The 26,864-nt window shown below is 36.6% G+C and overlaps 2 long non-coding RNA genes across 9 annotated transcripts in view; one reads left to right on the plus strand and one right to left on the minus strand.

Annotated features, from left to right (window-relative positions):
• Positions 1-18,854, plus strand: LOC147759501 (uncharacterized). The gene is made up of 2 exons (XR_015331511.1): positions 1-10,931; positions 16,580-18,854. It is a non-coding gene; the product is annotated as an uncharacterized LOC147759501 (long non-coding RNA).
• The window catches only part of LOC106166717 (uncharacterized), a 77,986-nt gene continuing 69,577 nt past the window's right edge, over positions 18,456-26,864 (minus strand). For all 8 annotated transcript variants that reach the window (XR_015331503.1, XR_015331508.1, XR_015331504.1 and 5 more), the window contains exon 4: positions 18,456-26,509. This is a non-coding gene — a long non-coding RNA (uncharacterized LOC106166717). The remainder of the gene's footprint in view (positions 26,510-26,864) is intronic.

Below are 26,864 nucleotides of genomic sequence, written 5' to 3' on the forward strand. Positions count from 1 at the left end.
GTTGATAGTAATTATTGATAACTTCCGATTCAGTAATAAACAAAAATGATTTAGGTACTTTATGTTTCTTTGGCTTCGGGACAATCTGCCCATTGGCTACACAGACAGATATAGAGCAATTGGTAAATACAGAAAAGAACTATAAATTAAAAATAAAAAACATAATAGAAATGACATTTACATTAGATCTAAATACAATTGTCCAAAAAATAAAGTAACTAATTAGAAGGCTTTTGAAGTGGTTGTAGTATGTACGATAAATGTTATGGCGGGGAAGTACGGATAGGGAATGGTTTTGCAGAAGTTGGCCAAATTGTGAAGTATTTTCATGATTACAGGTAATATAATGTAATCATAATGGTAAAAAGGATACAAGCACAGTGTGTGTTTATCCCCATATTAGGAAAAGTAGGCAAATCCGTTTACAGAATTAACGTAACAAAGGTACTGTGTGAATTACCATAAATAATAGATGGTTAAAACATTAGTTTTTTTCTCTTTTTTGTTTCAAAATTCAGTATTATATTATAAAGTTGTTACCAAACAGCCAACCAACCAAAACGAAAGACAATAAAAATGTTTGCGCAAGTGACACCTCCCTGCTTTAACGCCACATTAAATGTTTTACAATGAATAATATTTTACGTCATAACTGGTCTACTTAAACGACGACAAAATAAACGCACTAGCAGATCTACCCGTGTGTACTTAAACTGCCCAAGTCATTAAAAGTCTGACTTAATTGGCTGAGAAATGCCAACACTCAATGGCAAGCTTAAACACAGGTATGGTTGTCCAAACATTGAACATGAGGCTTACTTGTTCCCCTCCGGCACAGGAAAGTGAGGATGACAAAAATTAAGTGGAGATTCGTATCAGCGTCGACGGCAGAGTTGCACGAAATTGAATGTAATTAGTAAAAAAAAGCTTTCGTCATTCCTGTCACTAAAAGCTGGGGACAACCTTGTTTGGGGATCAGATAACGCATTGTAGCAGAAAAATTGTAAATAAGAAAAGAGGAGTTTATGTGTTTGACTGTATCTTTTGTCTAGATCGTAAAGAGTGAAGTCTAATGTATTGAGAAAACGGGGATGATTTACATAAGAGTTTGAAGATAGAGAGAGAGAGAGAGAGCAAAAACGTTACTCCAAAAATAGTGAAATATCCCTACTTCATTATTTTAAGTTGTGCATATAGAAAAACACTGGAGAGGGGGAGTGCCACAGAAATTAAAGGACCTAATCATTTTCCACAGTGAAATGTACCTATTAACCGATGGGCCACCCCGGTAGCCCAATGACAGAGACGGTAATCAGTGTTATCTCTGGCACACGTCAAGTGCGGTGACAGCGGACATTCACAGGCGTTCAGCCATTACGGTCAGACAGCAGTTACATTACATTACGACGCGTAATTCGTTATCCGTTGCAATTACCGCCACCGGTAAATGACGTGCGTGTCTCCGTTTGTTTTGATTAATGAATTAATTGTGCTCTGCTAAATTGAAAAACAAAGAAATTCCCCCTAACATACCTGGTTAAATGTGAAGATTAGGAACACGTTAATTCTCAATTAAATAGCTTAATTGGTCTGGCATATATTAAGAAAATATGATTTAAGTTAATCGCTTGTATTGGTGGAAAATAGTATGAGATTTGTCATTTGTATGTCCTTAATTATTTCAAATCTGTTTTCAATTATTAATTTATTAATTAATTTTATTTTCATTTTATTCTATTCAATGTTTTTCAATTGGTACGCTGTGAAAGACATGAAATTAAACGCTTTCAATAATGAATTTTTAGTATATGATAAACAGCGTATTGCCTTCAATTTATACTTGTTTTGAAATATTTCTGCTTCACCTTAACGTTACGTATGTAATTTTTCAGTTTTTATTAATGTCATAATTCGAATTTACACCTATGTAAGGGTATTCTTTACATTGGCATTGAAATTGATATATTACATGTTGAATTATTTGATTCAGCATTAGTAAATGAAGTAGCGTTTCTCCGTTGGCTTATCACGTGGCATTCTTAGCTCTACTTTTACGAAACTCTCAGAGGAGAGATTAATTCTAAATGTTTAACCGATGTTCAATGGAACTCAAACGACCTGCGGCGAAAATATCACGGAAAAAATATTCCTCAAATGGTCCGTATAACATCTAATTGACACGCAGCCAGTGCTTGGAACCTCGTGCCTTTCTTTTTCTTGGACATACAATGACTTTCTACCTGAGTGCCTCTGGAGTCATCAAACATATATCTTTGTGTGATTCTAATGTGTAACATTATGTTGGCATTATGTTTGTATTGTGTGGTTAGTTCTGATATCGTTTTCTTGTTGAATGATTACAAACTCGTCAAACATATATCTTTGTATGGTCATGTTGTGTGGTTATTGTGACGGCATTGTGTAGTGGGTTCTGATACCGTTATGCACGCTCCAAAAGCCACTGAGTCGGTCCACAGTTTTTAGTAGATAAATCAGCGTTTTATCTGATAATTACTCCAACCTTAAGTATCATTTTAAGAAGAACACAAAGGTATAAGAGAATTATTGAGTACGGCAACAAACGGTAACAATGGCGAGACGAGACCGGTACACACTATGATTAGGGAAGAACGAGAAGATGCAAACAAATGATAAAAGCCTTTCCATTGATCTATCGGGATTTGGAGCAGACGATAAGAAAATTTGACCTCAGCGACATTGTCGTCTGCTACTGGTTTTACGTCGAGGTTACATTTTGGGTATTTACAAACTTCTGTATCATTCGTTCTACGTAATAGAATTAATGTACTCATATTTACGTGTAATTTAAAAGCCATTTTGTGCAGACGGCAAGACAAATAGCCTGCCCGATTCTGTAGTAGTTCATGTGTGAGTTTGTAGGTTCGTGAGAGTGTTTATTTATTTATTTTTCTTTTTATTTTACGTACATATCGTACTTAAAAAGCTTGGGTAACAGAGTAAAGAGACCAGAATGAAAAAGACATTCAGTGAATTGCTTACAACATCAGAAAAGTTGTCTGTGCTTGACTTACATTATTTTGGATACATATTCGTAAAATTAAAAACCAAGCAATTGTGATAGACATAATTACACATTAAAATGAAAAGTGACAATTTTTGTAAAAAGTTGAATATGCAAGCAGGATAGAAAGTTGTCGTCCTCTGTTTTATTTCATAGCATGTGATTTGGCATTTTTGATATCATCCATCTTTGAGAGAAAAATTTTTACATTTTTGTGTAAACCTAGGTACATGTAATCTCACTCTCTAAGCATGCGTATAATGTTTAAATATATTTGAAGAATACACGCAATGAAACCAAGAACATTTTCTCCAAATAAAAATCGAAATCATATGGGAGGAATGTTTTCCAACGCCAAACAAATTTGACAAAGGAGATGCTTTCGATAGCAAAATCATAAATAATTACAATTTCGGGCCTGACTGCCAATTTCCAAAACGTGCATTATTTAATCCCAAATAGAAGCGCATATTCGGGACAGCGGAATTTATTATATCGTTAGTCAAACAATGTCAGGGTATTTTCTCCCCGGCCTCGTCACTTTCGCATGACCGCACAACTATTTCAGCACGTCTGTATTCTTATTCTCACCGCTCCCCGCACACCTGGGTTTAAGGGAAAACACGGCCCGATGAGCATCTTGAAAGCCCTGCTCCCCTAATCTCTAATCATCTTTCAGACCCCTCGCACTTGAGAGCTCTCAGTAAATACCAATTTATTAGTTCTTAGTTCCAATCTTGGCGGGATTCGAAAGACTTAACCCTGCCTGCTCTGGGTTGGTGTCCGCGAGGGGCGTTCCCCAGCCCCGGGAAGGGGAGGGGCTTAGCGGGGCTGGGACTACAGCTTCACGAGGCTGATTTCGAGCTGCTGGTAGAAGTTGTCTTCAGAATTTGTGTATGCACACTCCGAATTTTATTTTGGATTCGCCCCCTCTCCCCTTCCCAACATTCCTTACGTCACTTTCACGGCTGTGGGATAGAACAGAAGAAGTCATTGAATTTTGCGCGCGTTTCGATCCATAATGTCGTCTAGATACGATTTTGAAAACTTTGACGTATGCTTACTAAGAGTGGATCTCGCCAAGTCACATTTGTCTCCGACATGTAGCTCTGTTTGCACAGGAAATCATCTCACCTGTGCCTTCCCCATCTCTTTTCAGTTTCCTCTCCGTCTCCTTTGAATTCGCCGCCCCTCAATGAATAGGAATTTAATTGAAAATATGCAAATATAACATCAAAATCAAAATACGTATTTTCTCCGCTTCAATGTGTTTGAAAGGGTATGAAATTGCCTCCGTATGAGTTCCCCGGGTCGGGTTTCTTTCTTATATTGAAATACCAAACGGGGGCCATGACCCGCAGTAGTATTGTTCCCAAATTCATTATTTTCCTCACCAAAAGCGTTGATTCAACAGTGTGTGTATATTTGACGACCGGCAAAGATCCGAGAGAAATTCGCCGACAAAATTCAAAACTCCATAAGAAACCTACCCCTGAAGAATATTATAGACATATGACGCGTTCCAAAGGCATATATGTACACGTCGGCTTAGGAAAGTTTCAAGGTACCGGGCATAAAACGGCCAGGTATTCCCACTCTGCAAATCAATAAAAACTCGACTTGTTCCGAGCGCTATAAATCTTGCACGTCTTTTGTCCGAGTCCTTTGTGCACTGTCGTTTCAGCAGAGTTACAAAAGGTCGCTTTACACGATAGTTCTAACAAGCAGCGAATTCCATGACCGTGGCAGAATGAATACCTCACAAAACACAACCGCTGGTGTAGTATTTACCTGAGAAATCGGCTTTATCCTTCCAATAAACAATTTGATTCAATCCCCTTCTTTTGCCGTACAACACCAAATACACCCTCTCCTATTCAAAACCGTTGCACTACATGAAAAATGTCTTTAGGCCCTCAATAGCTCGAGTCTAAGCCTTAGCGTAAATCGAATAGCGTGCATTCTACTTAGTATTGATGGGTAATTCGGATCATTTGGGGCGAAATTCATCGTACAATCAAAGGTTTTTGTTCGGTTTATTGATGAAGGTTTTTCAACTTTGTACACAAATTCAGTGCGGTTTCTGTATTCGTTACAGTCTAGATGGAAACGCGGCGCAGGCAACAACTACGGCGGGCAGTTTGGGATTTATTTTTGAACGGTTTGTATCTTTTAAAGAATGTCGTGAAGTGAATATGTATTTTAAGTTGTTGTTCATTTAGATATATTTTCATCTTATAACGGTTTAAAAAGGGCCCATTTATACTACATAGAACAATTTAGGATCTTACAAAACGCTTCGAATCAGGATTTAAACTCATAGGATTTACCGAAGGAAAAACTTCAAAACGACTCAAACAAGATAAACGATGGGATATTTCAATGTTGGTCGCCATCTTGAAAAAGACTCGACGACAAGCCGTAGGAGTGAGACGTGGAAATATTTGGATCTGTGCCAAACGAATGCGTCGTCAAATTGGATGAAAAAATATGACCTAACTCACAAAGGAATGTTACCCGTGCTCTCACGTCGATCTCACCTAGACACGGGATAATAAACCTAAAAAGATCTCTCACAAGTGAAAAATGTGTTATACGACGACGTTCATGAAGTAGTTAGAAAAGATGTAATTAAAACGGTATCCAAACGACACTTAATATTCTGATGTTGTGAGGGGTGGAAAAAAAGTTTATTGGAATAAGCAAAAGAACTACAATCGAAGTGACGATATGGCCGATCATTTAAAAGTGTCTTCTCGCGCTTCGTCATGCTGTCATAGCAAATGATTAAAGCGAACGGAGTTTACGGCTCCGATAGAGAGGCGCCCCTTTTAAGGTACTAAGTTCTTCTCCGCTCTGGTAATGAGGTTTCCTAGCTGGTATTGTTCCCACCCTATAGCTCTGACCCCGGCCCCGACCCCGACCGCCCCTTACCGAGATGGGTTTCCAGTGCTCATTTACATATGAAAGGCCGCTTTCGTGTCGATTTAGGCTTGGCAAAATTTTTTTTGTGATATTATAAACACGATTTCTGAAAGATATATATCATTGCAGGCTATTTTGGCTTGTCGTTTTTTATGATATTAAATCAACAAAATTTTGTTAGAAATGTATTAGTATTATGGTATGCGTTGTAGGTCTTTTCATCCGATGTAACTATATACAATTGTGGTAGAATGTATGTAGACAATTTCATTGGCAGGGATTTTTAGCTAGTGGTATTTTTTTGTGATATTAGCTAGATAAAATAACATTCAGTGTCAATTTTGATTAATCACATTTCATGATTTTTTTAAAGAATAAATGCAAGGTCCTTGTACGTACTGGGATTTGCGATGCATATATAAATTTGGATGTTAGCGTCATTTTTTCATCACAGGTGCTGCTTCCCTCCTACCGTGCTAAAGGTATGTTTTGGAAAAAAATAGTTATTGGCAGCATTTTGAATTTTGTCTAAGACACGGCATATCCTTGGTTTTCAGCCTTAACAGCCGATGGGATGAAATTGTCCAATTCCAAAAATAACCAGCGTCTGCTTTTGCTCCTACAATACTAAACATTCATGCTAATTTAAATTAAGCAAATAATAGATGTTGAACGATCATTACACTAACACGCGTACACAAGGCGACATTGTAATATTAGAACATATAGTTCTAAAAGTTAAATTTGATATTTTCCAACCAGCATAAGCATTCACGATTTTAATCACATTTCCTAACAATTTTAAGTCAATATTTTCTCAGCTGTTTCTCGACACGTAACCTGACATTTACTTAGATAACCATGAGGGTTATTTAACTTTGTGACTTTTGGTGAGGTCCCTTGCTTACAGGGGACGACTTTCAAACTTAGGCCTCTGGCAGTTTCTTCTATGATACACGAATGATTTAGATGACTGGGTTTATATCAGTTTGTAAACATTTCTGAAAATCTTCTACAAACAATTTTTGTAAAATCACAACGAATTGACTAATGGTCAATGACGTCATGCATGCAGTTTTATTTTTTGACTGATTTTTTTAAACTTTTACTTAGAACTAGTTTTGTTCCTGTAACAGACGATAGGTCACCTAGAAATCTTCATAACTGCCGACTTCCCAAGATGATGTTACTATACACGATTTGATTTATCTTGCCGATTTTGGGCAGCAGACGACAAACTTTTCATCTGGCAGATGACAATTTTCACTTGTGCTCTCTAAGGACAGGTTAGAGTAGGAAAATCCCCCCTCAAAATTAGCATAGAAATAATGGCTGAATTGTAGCAATCAATGGAAAAATAATTTGATTTATTGCATAAAGAGCGGAAGACTTGGAAACAAGTCACAAATGGATTTCATTAGCGAGGGAAAATTGAATTTCTGTGACACGAAGGTGAAAAACAAGAGCTCGCTAGGGAGAGGAAAGGAAGTTATGTGTTTCTTAGGAGGACTGTCCTTATTCTGTTAAGAAGACTTTTTAAAAAAATTATAGCAAGAGGGAGAGAACAAAATGAAATCATTCCGCCATTACTCATTAAGACACAAAATAATAATAAGTTCTACGAAAACTATAGATATATATTTTAATAAACTGGTCCTCAAAATCTTAAGACACTGGCGGCGAAGAAAAAGAATATTAAGATCAATCTGCCATATCAACCTACATCTGGTATATAAATGAACATAAAATCATTCCAATCAAATATTTAATATTGAAAATTCGCTGACTTTACCTCGATGTGAACGGCTAAAACGAAGTATGGTAACAGAGTTATATTGAAATGATGGTACATATTCCTGATTTAGATTTCTCATAATGGTCCAGTCTCAAATGTGGACTATTTCTTCCCGTCATGATAAAGTATTAAAGGTTACCCAAGAACCAATTATGCCATAACAGTAGCTCTCCTACTTTAACTTTAGCGCTCCATTGAAGAACATTGTCAACATTTTGAGGTTAATTGGATTTCGAGAAGGGCGGAGGACAGTTTTAGATTGGACGTTACGACACAAAATGGGGAAAGGCAGTAGAGAAAATCTCATTCTGCAACAGGAAATTCTCTTCGTAACAGCCAGGTCGCGTTACTTTATTGTGGACAATTTCCGTTACTTTATCCCTTATTGAATCTCTAGTTTAACCCAAGAAGCAATACTTTCGACATAAAATAGCATAGCCACCAACCAGCAGAAATTGGAAATTGTACTTAGACAATAACTTTTGTCATATTTCTTTATCGTAAAATGATTAACTTGATGCACAGTGATAATACTGTAATGTTTTTGATTTAGATAAATTTAGTAATGGTGTTTATTTGATCGTAATTTTACCGAGTTTGGTCTTGAGTATGCTGATAGACGTGGAACCCCCTTCTGAAATTCAAACCCTAAGACAAAAAAGACAACATAGGATGTCTAGCATTTGGACGTTCGACCTTAAAATTCCATTTAAGATAAATAATAATTAGGTAGGAACGTGCCATCTATCCATGTTAAAAATATTTTCAAGAAAAACTTATTTGAAGATGAACTGTGCAACTGTTGTTTCTGTGATAAACTAAAATAATAAACTCGACAGGTCAAGCAAAATCAACACAAATAAATGTATTTATACAGGTATCCTAATGCATGTTATACAATTAAATGATTTGCGAACAAACCCCCTTACATTCGACTTATGTTGTCTACTCTGTGGTAATCGTAAAATTACCTTAAATTGAACGCCGTTGGATTAAAAAAGAAAAGAAATTTGGGATAAATTTCAACAAAAAGCAAGACATACAACTTCTGCCTATCCCTTGGCCTTGCTAATATCATCGTGGCTTCTAATCACATAGACGTGTTATTGGTCGGCTTTAATTTGCTGGTCCTTTTGTTCCTCACTGAGGCTTTGATTGACACTTCTCCTGGTTGGAAATTGACTTTTTTATCGTATTCCAATAATGAGTCCTTGTTTTTTTATATCAAATGTATTTGCAGCTGGAAGAGAAGTGTCAAAGAAAATAACATTTTCTGTGCTATTGCAGGGAAATCAAAGTTAATATAGACATCTGGTGGTACAGATAGCAGGCTTCACTGGTGTCGTCTGCTGCTATCTGAAATTGTCGTCTGCCATCAATTCTGCCGTCTGCTGAGTATCCCAAGGATTTTGTCGATTGATTGAAATTATTTCTCATACCTGGGTATCCAGAGCTGAATTTGCAGTTATATTTTTATATTGTTATTTACGGAAGATCTGATATCTAGAATATTTCTTTCAAAAAAGATAACAAATCCTCTTCTATATTATTCCCAATATCTGAGTTACATTTCTACATTTAGCAGTCACAATTACTATAAATTTTACATCAGTTATAAATTCCTTGTATTTGTCATAAAAATCGGAAGCTGCAAAATTTAAATCCTTACGTATATAAATAGGAATTGGAATATACTGAAATAAAAACCAGAAGACTGAAGGCAAACAGGAGCGAAAAATATATGTGGAAAAGTGGCGTCTGCTAAGCCTTCTGCTCTCCCTTTTCCGTCAAAAGCGGGCTCAGAAAGGGTGCAGCTCAGACATTTTACTTCTGGCAACTATGCTGTTTTACAATAATTGGATACATACACATTCATCATCTATTACTGACACAAAGTTTGTTGCGGAATTCAATCATGATTCAACAAAAATCCCACAACTATCACTTGTAATTCAATCACAAGGTTTTGCCACGGAAATGATGTTGCTTTGATAGCAAAAAGCATGGGTGACAGTGATTGCACGTGGTACGAGTCTTGTCCAGCTTGTTAGTAGTTTCTGGCTGTGATGTGAACGCGTGCATGTGCATGCGTGTGTGTGCATGTGTGTGTGTGTGTGAGAGAGAGAGAGAGAGAGAGAGAGAGAGAGAGAGAGAGATGGCTTCCCCAAGCACTTATTTTCACCATGAAGGACTGCACGGCGCGGACCAGAGATGTCACTCATAAGTTTTTTGTTCCAAAACCAGCGACCTCCTCTTTCGCTGTCGTCTTTAAATTTTCAATCCCCATCCTGATTTAGAGATACTAGAGAAAAGGCCAGTGCATGACGACACTACTAATTATCGACAAATAAAAAATCCCTCTTTTAAAAAATCACTCTTAAAACTACTAGGGATTTTTTCTACTCCTTAAGCAAGGAGATATTATTTGTGGGCATTTTTCTTTTCTGAAATTGTCTCGATAGAATTTGTATCCAGGACTTCTGCATAGTTTATTTTTTCCAGGCAATTTCTTCGCATCAACTCCGTAGGATGCAATGGAAAATGACGGCCAATTACGCCTCATCTTCTGTAATTGGGTATTCGCTATCGTCCGCTGTGCGAGGTAATGGAGTTGAAGCTAACACTGTGATTACGCATAATAAGATTTCTTAAGCTAATGATGGCCACATATCTGCGACTGCAAAGTTAGAATAGCTTCATGTCCAGTAGTTAAGAGGGAGACAACGAAAGAAGAAAAGCATGTTCACGTGTGCTTGTGTGCGTATACGTGTGTGTGTGTGTGAGCCTGCGTGTGCTTTCGTGTGTAATGAGGAATAAAAAACAAATAAACAACCACGTGATCTTTTCTTTTTCCTTTGATAGCATGATTCTATTGAAAAGATCCAGTCACACGCTGCACATGGCGAGATATAGTACACTTGTCACCTCGGTTGTAGACAAACCGGGAGCAGAAAGCGCCACATCTCTTTTATTTATTTATTTATTTATTTATTTATTTATTTATTTATTTATCTATTTATTTATTTATTTATTTATTCTTGGAATTCTGCTCATTTCGATCTTTTTAAAAATTCTCCTCGGTTGTGTTTTATTGGGCGTCATTCCGTTGTGACATACTATACTGTTTATATCGGGGACGGAGACGAAAAGGAGATGAAATATTAGTATGTAAGTCTGGCTAAGTTAAATTGCACTTAGAAAGATAAATGATTGCACTTTTTAAAAATATGATTATAATTAAACATTTGTGATATGTTTTAAAATGTTTTGATTTAATAGATATTAGCATGCTTATCCAAACTTTGCGTCTAACAAACTTGGTGAAAATTGTCTCAAAGCTGTTTCTAAAATCTGCTGTATTTTTTCGGTTTCGGTGATTCGTAATGTAAAGATGACAGACAGACAGACACAAAGCCATGCTCAATCGCCGTATTTCTTTGATCTATCATAAATATTATGGTTATATTAATCCATTGCATTAGGTCTATTGTGCCACTGTGGTATACTTATTTTTGCAGTAGATTTGATGATTGGAGAAAAATAATTAGAACAACTTTTGAGCCTTTTTAAAGAACACAAATTTAGAGCAAATATACAAAACTCAACTTAGCCCTTCGCAATGAATACGACACCGGCTTTATGGGACCAAAAGTCGTTTGATTTTTGCATTTGCTTCAAGTTCAGAAGTCGGAAAAATCATTTCGGCAGCAATTTAAGCTTGGCTACGGGGCAAGACATTTCCAACGCGGTGAACACAAAAGCAAGGTACCAGAAAACAAACACGACAATCTCTCCCCACTAATCTAGGTAGCGCAGATAATTAGGGGATTAACATGGAATATATCAAATCAGTCATTCCGTTAAATTTGTTGTTAACATGTTATTGCTAGTACATAATAAATCTAGCATTACATCATGCCTGGGTTGACGATATTTGTATCTCATTTTTTTTTTATTTTGCTTTACTCTTTCTACAAACGGAAGTGAAAGCATTGCATTCAACAAATATGAAAGAAATTATCAAAAGTAAACAACTATCCACACCACACAGTTATGAAAACAAAATAATATTAAGGCATGACAACGACTTTGCCTTGAAAAGGTTCCCCGTGCGTGCTCCTGCTTGGCGCATCATTTTATTACCTAGGAGCTGTGATCTGCAACGATTCAAAAATACTTAACATACAATCATTTCATTCTACTACATTGTATCTATATCATGTCGGCTGCTGTGATCCCATAACTGACAATGTTAACATGATCGTGCGTATCCCAGAATCTATTCTATGCCAGGACTGCCATGATGTGCATGTATTACACGATTTTAGATGTTTTACCAAAAGAAGTAGGTATCAAATTGCATGTACTTGGTTTTACAAGGGACTTGATCATGTTTGAGCACCTTTTTGATTGCAAAGTTTTTAGGACTTCTCTTGAAATGGTATGATGATGCTTTCTGGGGTTATGTTCTTCATGTTATTAGGTGCTAGGGCTGAATATTGAGTCCAAATTATGTGGAATAGTCTTTCACAGTGTTTGAGCTGAATTTTTGTTAGAAATGTATCAAAAATATTGCTTATTGCTTCTAGATAATATGTATGTAAATGGAGAATGGTTTTGATTACAAAATACACTTATTGCCGGGTTTAAATTATCTGCGCTGGCACAGCATTAAACAATAACAGTGTTCACGTAACACTTCCATATTTGTAAAAGAAAGGTCTAAATCGGTTACCTGCCCCAATTCTAGTTAGATTAGTGACATATAACTCCTTTTCTTCAATATTTTGTTCATGAGAAAATTTGGTCTCGTGTGAACAAAAACTCTATTAAATTACAATCATAGAATTCAGAGTTTTTCCCCTCACAAACGTGTTAACGTGAAGGCAATTTGTTTCTATGCAAACATTTTGTTAAACACAGCACTGGAACACGACTTTGGCAAGGGTATATAGAACAGATTAGTTTCCCTACACTGCAGGTCAATCTGAACAGACTTCACTTCAGTGTAATTACACTGCAAATATATCGTCACACAACAAGAAAAAAAAAGAAATAAAAATGACGACGCAAAAAAACTCACCACACGGGGTAATTTCAAGCATTTAATTAGAATTCCTCGTCAAATAACAGCGTCCACACAGGTGCGAGAATACAGTGCCTGCGGCCATGCTGCTAATGTCTGCACTTCAGTTAGAACATATTAATTTATTTACCATACAAACCCCGTTCTTGTAGAATTATTTTGCGCCAATGCACTTTGCTGACATAGCGATATGTTATCCAACCGGCCCATAAGACTTCTCTGTTATTCGACTTTATTCAAACATGACCCATGTAATGATATAACCAAGCTTCGGGTGATGGAGAAAAAACAAGAAAAAAAGTAGCATTCTTCGCAATCTTAAATCCTTTTTAATTCTGAGCGAAGCAGCTAATAAGCTTCGTTTGTACTTTTCTGATTATATTTGCGTTATTGTTTTCTGTTTTCTTAAAATCTTTTTGCAAGAATCTTGGACCATATAAAATAACATACAGATAGAAACTGTAAATGTAGATGTTCCACTGTCTATACCAACTCCCAACCCCGGGCTAACCGGGATGTGGGTTTATATTTAGAGGTAAAAAAATAAACATGTTTACCAATGAAATTTTAAGACATTCAAACAAATTCAAGATGTTGAAGATCGGTCAGATGGAAAGATTGAATGAAATTGTTTGTTGAATATTGTTTGGTTCCTCTGGGTTATTTTTTGAGGAGACTATATTTGGTGTCAGAATCAAGGTATTTGTCTTTTAGTTATTCAGGTGATCAAATCTGTAACATTCGGTCACATGTAACATTTCATATTTTCTCCAAACGACAACCTCGTTGACAGCTAGGTCAATTAAAAAAAGATATTGCAGTTCGACTATTTGACTATTTGGTATAAAAGTTAACTCGAAAAGGAGGTAAATGTTGATTTTACAAACTTCTAAATACAGTACTTTAAAATCGTTCTCGTATATTTGTAAGTACATATAACAGGGTAACACATCAATTGCGGTCCCCTTGCCTACTCAGTAACCTCCAGCCAAAAATTCCATTTCCCTGTTGTGCAAATATAATTTCTTCTCGACCAAACGCTGTGTTCAAACGGACAAAAATTAAACAGGGATCAAAACATTTTGATTGACGTCACAGCAGTGCGATAGTTGCCAGCCAAGCAGTAGCTCGCCACTGCATGTGAAGACAGATGAAGATTTGCTTCCCTCCGGTATACCTAGGGTGAACTGATTTAATTCTCTTCATATTTCACTGTGAAGGCATTTCAATTTCTGCAAGTACCGTTCTAATGTTGTAAAAGTGAATGCAACTAAATTCATGTTTCTTGAAACTAAACCCTTCTCTCTGTCGGTGCGTCGCCCCATTTTTTGACATGTATATATCAGGTTAAGTGACAGCCGGGATATTAAATGACATTAAACGCAAATTAAAGTCTTACCAACGTAATGAAATCTGCACATTTCGTTTCGCCTCCTATGAATTCCGGACAAAACGTCCTGTCGCTCAAGCGGAGTGGTATTCAGGGATTTGGGGGGGGGGGGGGGGGGGGCTGGATGGCGACAGTGCCTCTGAATGTCGACAAATCTGTACCTTCGCCAAAAGGAACGCCCAGTAATGTCATTATAATTATTTAATAAATTTTCAGAAAAAAATTGCACAATGACACCCCAAGAATATATATAAATATTTATACACGTGACAGTCGAAATAATAGCAAAAGAATAAATAAACGGAACGACTGTATTTAAAGAAGGCGTTTAAAAATGACAACCTGGTTTCGCCAATGCCTTGTGTGTCACCAAGCGTATTCAGTTTAATGATTTTCTTTAGGCCAGGAAAATATACGTCTACATATAAACATTACAAAATAATAATAATAATTTAGACTGTTACAACCTTTTAATTACAACTGTCGTTTTGTGACTTTCGTTTGGTAAGACATGGGAGACGTGAAAGGTCATTTAGTACAGCCTTGACGCTATTTTACGGTTAGTTTCATATGACTTAAGGAACGCCACGTTTTTCCAAATCCCTGACTATGTCTAAAATGCACGAGTTTTGTGGTTTAGGGTCAATAAGGACTGAAAAATCAAGACTAGAAACAGGACACTTTGTGAAAGTATTTTAGTGCTGTAGCTCCGTAAATTATTCATATTTATTTATTTATTTATTTATTTATTTATTTATTTATTTATTTATTTATTTATTTAGTACATTCTTTAATGTGAACACTGCTGCCATTTGCTTATTACAGACAGAAGAAGAAAGGATTTTTTACAATGGCAAAAATACTCTTGATTTGTACTGTTAAATGTGAATCAACAGCGATGCCATGACAGATTTTAAAAAATTCATACTACCAATTCTCTCTCTCTCTCTCTCTCTCTCTCTCTCTCTCTCTCTCTCTCTCTCTCTCTCTCTCTCTCTCTCTCTCTCTCTCTGGCACACACACACACACAAACACAACTTTCCACCTTTTGAAAATAATACCATAAACTCTCTTTTATAACGTGTTTAGAGAAAATAAGGAAATAATTCTAACGGGAAATTATCACACACTTGTTTAGATTTAAAAGACCTCTCATTCCATGAATTATAAAACGATGGTCATATTAGCATCAGAATACCTGTCATCCGGTGAAATATCGGACATTTAGGTCGCAAAAGGTCCCATATATCTAAATTAAATTTAATTAATTTGCATTGATATACATGAAGATGTGTACTTCGCACAAAAGGAGTGTTCTCTTGGACGAATTACTGGCACAAATATGTGCATTATTATTGTAAGAAAGGCAGCACTTAATTTCAACATTGCTTTGTTGCGATTTGTAAGCGATCCGACAATAATTCTCCTTTCATACCATTCTATGTAGCTCGTCGCTCACTTCAGGTGATATAGGGCGATTTGGGATAAAGCGTTACGTGTGAGATATTGGCTTTTGAGCAAGTGCACATGATAAAAGAATATATGAAATACTCTACTTAATGATGTAAAGAAACGTTGAAGATGTGATCCTTAATGTAAGTGTTTTTTGGAAGAGCAACGACATAGCTGTCTTTGTAATGACAATGATAAAAATAATAAAAGAAGAAAAATGAAAGGAAATTTTATGGCTCATGTAAGGACAAGGGCGTGAAAAGTCCCTATGTGAAGGGCAAAGGTGACAAATGCATGAATTCCCAATATTATCAGGTAGAACCAAAAAAAAGAATTGCCTTTCGTTCGTGTAATGGTTTGATAGATTAAATTGTAGATTGTTAAAAGGAAGAAAGAAAAGTCATCATCATGTTGACAGCTATAAAAAACACCAAAAATAATATCTATGCAGCGTGTAGCAATTGTAGCAACATTTTTATAGCTGAGAGAATAGTTATAAATTTGAATTTTGATTATATTATTCTGCATTTATGGTGAGTAATCTTGACCCAAGAATGTCATTTTGTGACCAGTAACTTCCGCAATATTTGTAAATGAAACAATATATTTGCCGGGGCGTTTATGTCAATTTGGCAAGCCATAATAACCAAGATGAAACAGTTAATAAAGTCCCAAAATATTACAAATAAATCAAAATCCGAGGCGCAAGCTGTATTGCTGGTAGACTTCCGCCCATTCTGTTTCTAAACGCTTCCTCTCTGTTCTCACTCGCATGCTGAATTAAAGCAATCAGATTTTCATTCTCACGTTGTATGGTCTTGTTTGAAGGAGGTGTGAAAATCCTCAAACGCAAAATATTCTCTCAAAACCTAATTCCATGCCTTCCAGGTTCACAATGGATGAGCCCGCTGGGGCTGAAAAAAGGGAATATAAGGGCGAAGTATTTGGTCTTCCGCGCGACTGAGCGCGCCAAAAGAAGAGCTCACGCGGTTCACTGGCGCGAGCTGAATGCACGTGAAATGAGATCCGGGCCTGTGAAGGGAACCTTGGGCTAGATGATAGAGGCAGTTAATACCCGTGACCCTCGGGGTCAGACCGCTCTTTAGTTTGGGGAGACTGGGATTGAAGGTGTCGATTTCACCTAAGTGAGAGAGCCACGTGCAATAGCAGTGTTTAACAAAATAGGACATGTTTTCTGCTTTGTTATTATAGAATTTTGTTAATCTGATATATTTCTGATACTTCCGACTTGCAATCATAATAAGAGTTGTTTCCATATTTGTTCCATTTTGAAGCATCGTTATTATTTGGAGTTGTTTCAATGTGCGGTGTCTTTTAAAGGCAAGCCAACATGACGATCACTTTGTAAACAGAAATATAACACGTAGGTCAAATTTTATGTAATGTTGATGTCACTGAGCATTCTTTCAGTCAAATTGTAAAATATTATCTCCGTGAAAGAATATTCCCATGTCTTATTTTACTTTCAATTTGTCCCAGAACGATGGTGTACCTATATTCACATAAATCACCGGAATTCAAATCGGATGTAAATTTTGTGGCATTGATTAAATTTTGTAATATTCTGACTCTGAGTGGCGGGTATGAGAAACATGTCCCTTGCATAGTAATTTCCATGATTTATCACTTTGGTAAGTAATTTAGTCTGTAGTCTTGCGTCATAGGCAGAGCAAAAATCGGGACTAATTAAAAATATATATATGCATAGTTCTGATGACGACAAATAGCCTATGCCAGTTAAACTGATAGTTTGGCTGTCTTGCAATATGTGCTAAAGAATAAAGCGGGTGCAAGGGCGCGCACGTGTGTGTGTTTGAAAGAGAGAGAGAGAGACAGATGTCATAAATATACCGTGTGAATCCATCTTTAAAAAGTTACTCCTAGAGGCACGTCAAAGCCCCCTGCGCCCTTGCCATTTGACCTCCCACGTCTCTTTGTGTGTCGCACCTCATAAACATGTGTTCGGAAATCGAGCTTAGATTAGACCTGAATCGTCGGTATTCCTTGTGTATACACTGTCAAAGCATTTCTAGAGTCATGAAAGTTCACTTCAAGAGCAGGGTTTAGTTGTATAAAACTCATAGCTCAGTCCAGTCAAGCCAGCTACTCTATACAGATTTGTCATCTCTGGGAATCGAATCAGAAACTATTTTTTTAAATAGTAAGGTGCATGGTGCTTTTTGATTAATACAAAATATGCGTGCCGTGTCACATATTATCAATGTCTTTCGTGCTCTGTTTGTTATTACTTAGAAAAGTCGATTCTTTCGAACTGAAGTAGCTCTGAGAATTGTATTGCATTTTTAAATACTTTAACCTCTTATGTCACGTTTCAACGGGGGTGTACTAAGTAACACGAACATTAAAGTAAGAAATTATTGGCAAAATCATCAAAATAACAAGTTCAAATAAGGTGAAGAGGCACTGAACACATCTCACGGACAACGCTGAGCTGTTCTTCTTTTGTTGTGCTATTGAATTCTGACAATCGAAAGAATGTTTCCAATATTTCTTTTTCGAAAGAAGGTACGGCGAGAGGATCAATCCAGACGTATGACCATCTCGACTATTCAGAAGAAATCTTTATTTGAGAAGAGCTACACATAATCCAATACAGGGAAAGTGAAACGTACGCGAGACAGGAGATTCATATGTCTCAAATATTTGTCCAATAATGGTGATATTCGTTATACAGAGAGTGGAACTCTCAAAATTGCTTTAATAAAGACAACGAGACAGAATGTACATATTATCTTTAATTAGTTTCAACAGACTGTATTTTCTTTATACAACATTAATATTCCACTTTTAAATAAAAAAGAGATAATAAATAGATATCACCTTCGACAAATAGACCTGGAATTAAAAAGAAGTAGTGGCGAGTACTAATCTAGTATTGTAAAGAGAGCCGCGTTGTGACATACTTCCTGTAAATTTCTGTAATTCATGTTGTATCTAATTCAATGTTCAAGGAGTCTGTCACCGAAAGAATCATGAAACACAGCCCAAATAGTTCAGCATCTGTTTTTAATGTGACTCACCATATTGTGGTGTGTTTCAAATAAAAGATGTGAATTAACATTACGAGTTCTGTGCTAAAAAAAAAACGAAAAAAAAAAACAGAATCCCTTTAACCGCTGAGTCTTCTCGTGGAGCCATGACGTAACCATGACGTCACTGGACCTGTGTGTCGCTGAAGTGTGCCAACAAGACCGAAGACAAATATAAATCCATTCTCAATCAGGTAAAAAGTCCTCTGAACGAATTTCTGACGTCACAAAATGACGCAACACCAACGTGGTAGAGACGAAAGCTTCGAAGATGTTCTACCAGTCAAACAAAGCACGCCTGGGATCGGTAGCAGCAGCTTGTCATCCTGATGGTATCTGAAAGAGAACAGTAATTAAATCATTACAGCAAGTGATAATATCATATTATTTCGTTTGTATTCATTTAAATACTATACACTGAAAATTACATGTCACGCAGAACACGGATTTCCCAATTTTGGGGTATAACAAAGAGGTCAAGGTCAGTACAAGGTGAAGGTCACTGGGCTCAGTAGAAGTCTATTCACTCTAAGATGTTTTTAGCATGTATAAATATTTTGTAGGGTAGAACTATTGACAGTCAGCAGGCAGCATTGAAATGCTATGCAAGAAGGAAAACTGGAAGAGTCAAAAGAATTTCATAGAGTTGCAAGATGTTTTTGACATAAATCACTTTTGAAACTTATCATTTTTCTTTCCCAACAGTTGCACACGTACACACATGTTGTCTCATCTCTATTTCCTTTTTCTCTCTCTCATTCTCGGATATACACATTGAAAAATAAACCAGATGTACAGACTTAAATCGTTTCATTTTGATATTAACCACTGTATGCACTTCTTTGCACGCCCTCACACCCAGTGCCGGTAATGCAACTGCTGCATGGACGCTACAGTTTCCTATGAAGTTAACATTGTTAATTACTTCTCAAAAGCCACCTACAACTAAAAATATTCGTCTCTGCTGAGCGTGAGCGCCTCGATACATCATGACTTTAAGAAATCACATATAAAAAGAATGGCAGTGGAGAAAAAAACATCAGTTGCCCGGGCAACGCTTAAGTTTTACAAGCAAGCGTTACTTTGTGATAATTCCACCGGCCATTAGCTAAGCTTAACAAGCTTCTAAAATTAGGAAGCTAGGGTTATTTCACTCCAAGGCTCAATCGATAAGTGCTAGCAATTATCCTGTTTTGAAGCACTTATCAACGTGAGTGAAATAAGATTTCTGCCACTTAATCGACGTTTTCAGGTAGCATTGGCCCGGATTAACTGGTGTATATTATTTCATTTTAACATATCTTTTAATGTGGTGCTTTTTTCAACATTTAAGCCGAATATTTTTTAAATAGTCATCTGTGTAAATTATTGTTTGAAAAGAAAAGAGAAGTGATTAAACGTGAATCAAATGGAATTACTCTTCCTCTTTCGACGATAGTGATGTGACCTGACGGAAGGCACTAACTAAACACCATATTCTTTTACGTAGACAGTCAACTTGTGTCAAAATAACGAATTCAATCGAGTCGCTAACAAATAAATCAGCAAAGATGATTTTCTTCATTTTTTTTTCTTTTTTAACCAAAAATAGAAGGAAGAACTGCGTTGGTGTTATTGACTAATATACTGAATGAGAGAAACACCATACAAACTTTTGACATTTATTTCTATCTACTTTTTATCCTTTTTTTATGGACATTTTTGCCGTGGTATAGAAACCGCAGCGATGGACCGCAGAGAGGGCCGTGGTTGCCCAAGCAGCACTAATGAGCCTGAGGGAAGAGGGCCCCTTGAGGTTACTCCACCTTTGGAGACGGTCCCCTGTCGCGGGTGAACGCAGCTGAACTAAAACACCTTTCCGAAGACAAAGACAAACCGGAATTCATCAGCTTCTTGGTTGTGGTTGAAAAGTGAAGATAATAAGTACGGTTCAACAGACCGTGACACGGCTCAGTGGATTTTTCTACCTGTCTGTTTTTTTCTGTGGTCGCTGATTTCTCTGACGTTTATATTATATCATATATGGCTTTTAGCAGAAACTGTGGCGAGTCATGCGCTGGAGAGTTTTTGTAAAGTTACTATTTGACATCATAAATCACCTTTTGATGCCCAGGTCAATTAAAGCGTCAATATGTACGATCTGTCCAGTTTCTTTAAATATTTGCAAGAATCAGTATTGCTCTTTGGTTTTGCATTCGGTTTTATGAGTTGTTATATTCATGGTGTTATGCACGCATTTTCGTTTTTATGTTCATTACTCTATTGAATTAGTCTCTACATATGGTCAAAATATGGTTGCATCCAATAATCTGTACACACGCTTTAAATGAGATATTTATTCAACCAACTTAATTTAATTTTAATTTTATCTTTTATGGTCTACATTATATCCTTTAAAACGCGCGTGAACTATTAAAAAAGATAAATAATCATTATAATAAACCATGTATAATTTTTCACGAAACTAAAAGAAAAACCATATTTCATAATAATAAATATTTATAATTAATCAACACCTTTATTTTATTTGTAAACACTTTTATTTTAATGTTTTATATTTACCGTAAAGTCGAAACACTATATAAGTTTATACGCTAAGCTTACTTTATAAGATTTTACATACTATTTTACGTTATTATTCCTTCCGTGACATCGTTTTGTCATCGTATAAATTCTGCAAATTAAGTTCTCTCCTCACCAACGTAGATCAGTAGCTCTGATAACAGGTGTGCTTGCTTATTGTATTTTTTGTTATTACAGGTAAAAAGAGTTTAGACTTTTTTTACGCACAATAAAGTCTGACATCAAGTGGGTGGCGCACAGGACGGCGCGCAAATATAAAAGATAAAAAACGCACGAAAAATGTTCTTATTTTCTCATGCACATATACATGGGTAACCTTATGTCCAATTATGACGATGAATCATTCGAAGTATTAATTTCTTTGAAATTTTCATCCTGAAATTTAATAGCCCAAAGGGGGTGATAGCGGTAGGTGGGGGATGTCATGCTTTTTGATTCATAGTCCAGGAAGTAGCAGCCTAGGTTAGGATTAGAAGAACCGCAGCCTTTATTGTTTTGATGCGTCAAGTCACGCTTTACCTGTACTTTTGTACGAAACAGACAAACCCCAAGTTCCCGCGCTTAAGGCAAATATCCATCCACTGGCTCTTTTACATCAACTAGAAAAAGTAATGTTTAGTCAAAAGGGGCGAAAAGGTTTCCTAGATTTCAGGATAAAGAAATAAAAACAAATACTAATACACAAGCTCATCTTTACAGGATTTCATATTCGCCACAATTTGCAGGTTATAATCATACAAAATGTCATCCAAGGTTTCGGTCTCTTCACTTGACTTTGGCCACAAAGCTACAATTATTAAAATGAGTAACAGTAAAACAAAATAATCGAAATTTTAGGGAACGTCCCAACGTTAATAACTACTGATTAGAGAAAGACACATCGTCACAAAAAAAATGCCCAGATTTGTCCTCTTTTCAGGGGCAACGCGCAGGTGTTTGTTAAGACGGATACGTGAGTCGAGGGTGGTGTCATAATTATAGTGTCTTATTTCCAAGATGTACATATGTCCAATGGCATCGTTGGGACCAAAATGACAATATCTAGACCACTATGGTGACAATCAGAGAGAGAGAGACGGAACCATTATGATGCGCACGTTTCTGGTTACGGTATTGCAAATGCCAGATTTTGACATTTGAATGTTTGTCAAATTTTAGTCACAACACTGATATTTGCCAAAGTTCCGGGAATGACGACCGCAGGCGAGACTGTTTCAACACGCTGTATAGTCGTCTACCGCCCTAAGGGATCAACGCCCTGCAACGGTTTTTTTCACTGAACGCACTTTAAACAATTTACAGCCGAGACAAATTAAACATGAAATGGTTTAAATTACGTCATCAACTGACTTGATTATATTGGTTCTACTAACTAAGCGATATTGACATTTGATTGATTTAGATCTGTTACTTATAATTTTTGTAAACCTGTATTAGAATTATGGATGTAAAAAGGCTATGTCGTTTTTTTTAACTTTCCCCATGCTCCTTAAACCAAAACGATATTACAAAACCGAAAATAACAGACTTAAGCATCAGAAAAAAAGGGATCAACGGGTTAATACTCAATATTACAAACAAAAAAGAAAGATGCAAAATCGCCCAAATCCAAGGCACAATACGATGGGTTAGGCTTCGCTGAAAGGGTTTGCTCTCCATGCTAATGCACATAGTTTCGAAAAAGTCAGTAAAGAATAATCATAAACATTTTACTGTCTCAAACTGAACCAAACCTCAAATGTTTACTAGAATCCGCAAAGTAAACACACGTACACTAATATATGTTTTATTTAGTTAATTGAGGTCACTCGTGCAGACAAACTGTAGATTACAAACCGTAAACGTTTTTAAAATAAGTACGTAATACTTATGATCGATGATCTTTGGCATTGCTTGATTTTTAGTCTTGGTATTTGTCAACTCGTATAAAAAGATTGAACATTAACCTATTGTGCATTCTTTTTATGAGTTTATCCATTATATTTGATCAATGATTCGTTATTTTTCTTAATGTTTGGTGTAGTTTTGATTGATACAACTATAGCGTGTGTAAGGTAAAATCTGTCGCTTATGCCTTCATCTTTGCTGCATCCTTGAGAGACGTAAAATGTATGTGTATAATTGCGCGGATTAAAAACATTATCTTCTGAAATCCGTGGAAGAATTAATGGATTCCAGCAATGTGACTCACGCAATTAATCATTATGTCCTGCGCTGACACGCTAAGGACTCGTTTGGTTAGTTTGTTAACCGAGTCGATGAACTGAAAACAAAATGTCAATTTATTTACTTATTTGTCTCGTAAGGGATGTCGGGTGATTCAGGGTGCATAGCTTGCCATCGAAGAGAAACACTTTTTGACTTGGTCAAACGCGCATTTTTACACAAGAAATAATAGAAATTTTTGGCGATTTCAAGAAATAATTGAGGACATGGCGTCCTCTCCCTTGCGTTTACAAAATACTGGATCCGTTCGTGACAAACTTAACATAACTGGCGACTCCTCCACACTTGTCATGGCTTGTCTTGGTCTGATGGCAAAGAATTTGTATAAAGTGGATCGTCTGCGTGGTTCAGTTTGTGGCATGTTGACGTCACAATACCCGTATTTTGCAGTGCAGCGTTTTAATTACTTGGCAGAACTCATCACAGAGAAGATGCTTCCAAATGAATTGATAAACGAAATAGATAAATAGATATGAATATATACATGCAAAAAATCAATATAAATCTCTCTCTCTCTCTCTCTCTCTCTCTCTCTCTCTCTCTCTCTCTCTCTCCACAGCCAAAAAGGGGAACAGTTTGACAGTGAGGTGAACAATGAATAGACTGCCTCAGGCAATAACGAAAAAATTCCGTGTCTTCTTTAAAGTTAAACGAAGTTTAAAAAATTCATGCTTCAACCTACAATACGTGTGATGGAATATGTGTTTCTCTCGGTCAATGTAAAGTGTTGTTGGCTGTTTTCTTATGTCAGGGTCCAAAAATATCAATTTATCAATATCGTATTTTGAAAATTATTTTAATATTTACTTTTTAAATTTCAGTTTGGAGTGTATTCATTATATCATAATATATTACGATTGCATCTATCTCACTTAAAAACTGTCATATTTGTCGCATATGACTTATATTAATGATAATTTTTTCTGCCATTATCGTTTCCCGAAATAAAATTTAAAAAAATGGAGAGATATCAGTGTCTGGATTTTGTTTCACAGTCTCATGTCTTTCTTTGTCACGCGTGGAGTGCAGAAACTGAGCCGTTTTAATAAAACCAGTCATGGAAGGTTCTGTGCATATAGGTGCACGACAAAAATATTTTTTCCGTTCATAACAATGGTACCTTTGGGCGTATTCCCAGAGCTTTTAGATCGATCTATCCCCGCGGGGAGTCTCACTAGATTACTGTCAGATAATCCGGCTTAAATGTCCGTCCCGCCTACTACAAGCTGTAAGGGGGTAATTAACTTTCGTGTACGCTCGGCTGACAGCTATTTAGCGTGAACCCCCAGGGAGTTAGGTCGATCTAAAGTAGATCGATCTAATCTCTGGGAATGGGGTCTTTGACTGCAGTTTTTGTTTTTGCATATGATCATAGCTCAGAGCCTCTTTCATCCGTTTTAATAAATGTAAAATGGTATAATTAATATCAGAAACATTGTCTGTTATTTGTTTCTTGCGTTATAGAACTCTTTTGTCGTCTTAACACTTTGACCGGGTCTGCATATATATAATCTCTTTCTCTCTTCGAACCATTTTTAAATAAAACAACAATGTAGTGGCTAACGGATCACATATACCAAGTAATCGGAATATTAATCAACAGTCACCGTATCTACTTGTATTTTCCCCTATGAAGTCGGTGTTTTATTTTCCTGGGCCTAACTAAAAAATGACACCTTCATCGTAGCTTAACCGACTTCATCATCCGCTGTAACCCGACACGGCAGAGCTCCTTGCGACACCTGCATGCCAGGAATGCCTGGCTCTCGATAACGCCGGGCAAATGGCGTTTTAATTTCCTTTTTACCCGGGGAAACCGGTCGGGCAGATAGATAGATGTTCGAACCGAAATGAAATGCACTGGTTGAAAATGACAAGGTGAAATTTACAGTGTGAAATGAACAGGTGAACATGCCGCGTGGAAAGCACGTGAGAAGTTTATATTATCAAAGTAAACCGAACAGATTGGGAGAGGGGGGAAGTAAAACAAAGTGTGGAGATTGTGGAGGAAAGAGATCGAATGGGATGAGATACTGAGCTGAAATGAAATGAATTAAAAGATACAAAAAGCTGTGACTTATGCATTAGTGTGAACGTATATAAGTCACCGAAAAGAAATATAAAGTCGTAACCGGCAAGAGACCACATCAACCATGTATGCAAATGAAGCGAGAGAGAAAGAGAGAGCGAGAAAGAGAGAGAGAGAGAGAGAGAGAGAGAGAGAGAGAAAATGTGTGTGTGTGTGTGTGTGTGTGTTTGTGTGCATGTTTGAGAATGGGGTTTGGTTGTCGAAACCAGCATCCAAACATGACACCTTGTTATGTCAAGCAATATAAACACGTTTGCAATAATACCTGATGAAATGAACAAATCGAAATTGACAAGTTGGAAATTAACAAGGCTGAAATGAGCATGATGTATGGTTTCTGTCCCAGAGGACAGATCAAAAACACGTGCTTCACTCTCTCTCGATCTCTCTGATTTAATGGCAGGTTATAGATTGAGATAGAACTATGAACGAACGCAGTTAATGTTTCTAGCGAAGCGGCGCTCTTCTGTCTCGGAGTCCACAAAGCTGGTGGTTAGGCCTACCAGACAAATATAAAATGCAAAACCAAAATCTTTGCAAATTGTTTGGTTTCAAGACATTATTTCGGACTGTTACTAAAAATGTTCGGCTCCTCTAAGGAGGGAAGAAAGAGCACCGAATCGACATCATAAATATCTAGAATTTGCAGGGTCCCAATGTCAGTTATATTGATAGCTGTAAATGGTGATTTAAAGAAGTGCAATGTCAAAAGAATAGATATACTTGCCATAATGGTGCCATTGTCCGAATATCCATTTGCCTTGTGGTTTACTTCTGTGTAACTTTTAGTCATCACTTCATGATTCTACAGGCAGTTTTCTCCCACTCTGTCTGTATTGATGTGCTTGCCTGAAATACAAAAAAAAAAAGGAAAGGTAAAAACTTGTTGTACTTTCCCATCACACTAGAAAAAATATTTTCAATGTATTATGTGAAACCAGTCTGATGTTTTTCTTAAATATCAGAGCCTGTGTTACAGATATAACTTACACTCACAGTAATTAGAATAACTAGGAATCTATCTCCAAAAGAAATAACTTGTTTGATAATTATTTGTTAAATTATATACAACTTTTATCCCAGCCGACAAATTTCAATAAAAACTATCTGGCAGATAGATAGATAGATAGATAGACATCTGGGAAGGGAAGATAAGAAATTCAGTCAATTTGGACTAAAAAAGGCTACCACATGGAAGTCAGAG

The sequence above is a fragment of the Lingula anatina genome, chromosome 10 (assembly GCF_051362555.1).
Source record: "Lingula anatina isolate TDL-2025a chromosome 10, LinAna3.0, whole genome shotgun sequence".
In the NCBI taxonomy this organism is placed as follows: Eukaryota; Metazoa; Brachiopoda; class Lingulata; order Lingulida; family Lingulidae; genus Lingula; species Lingula anatina.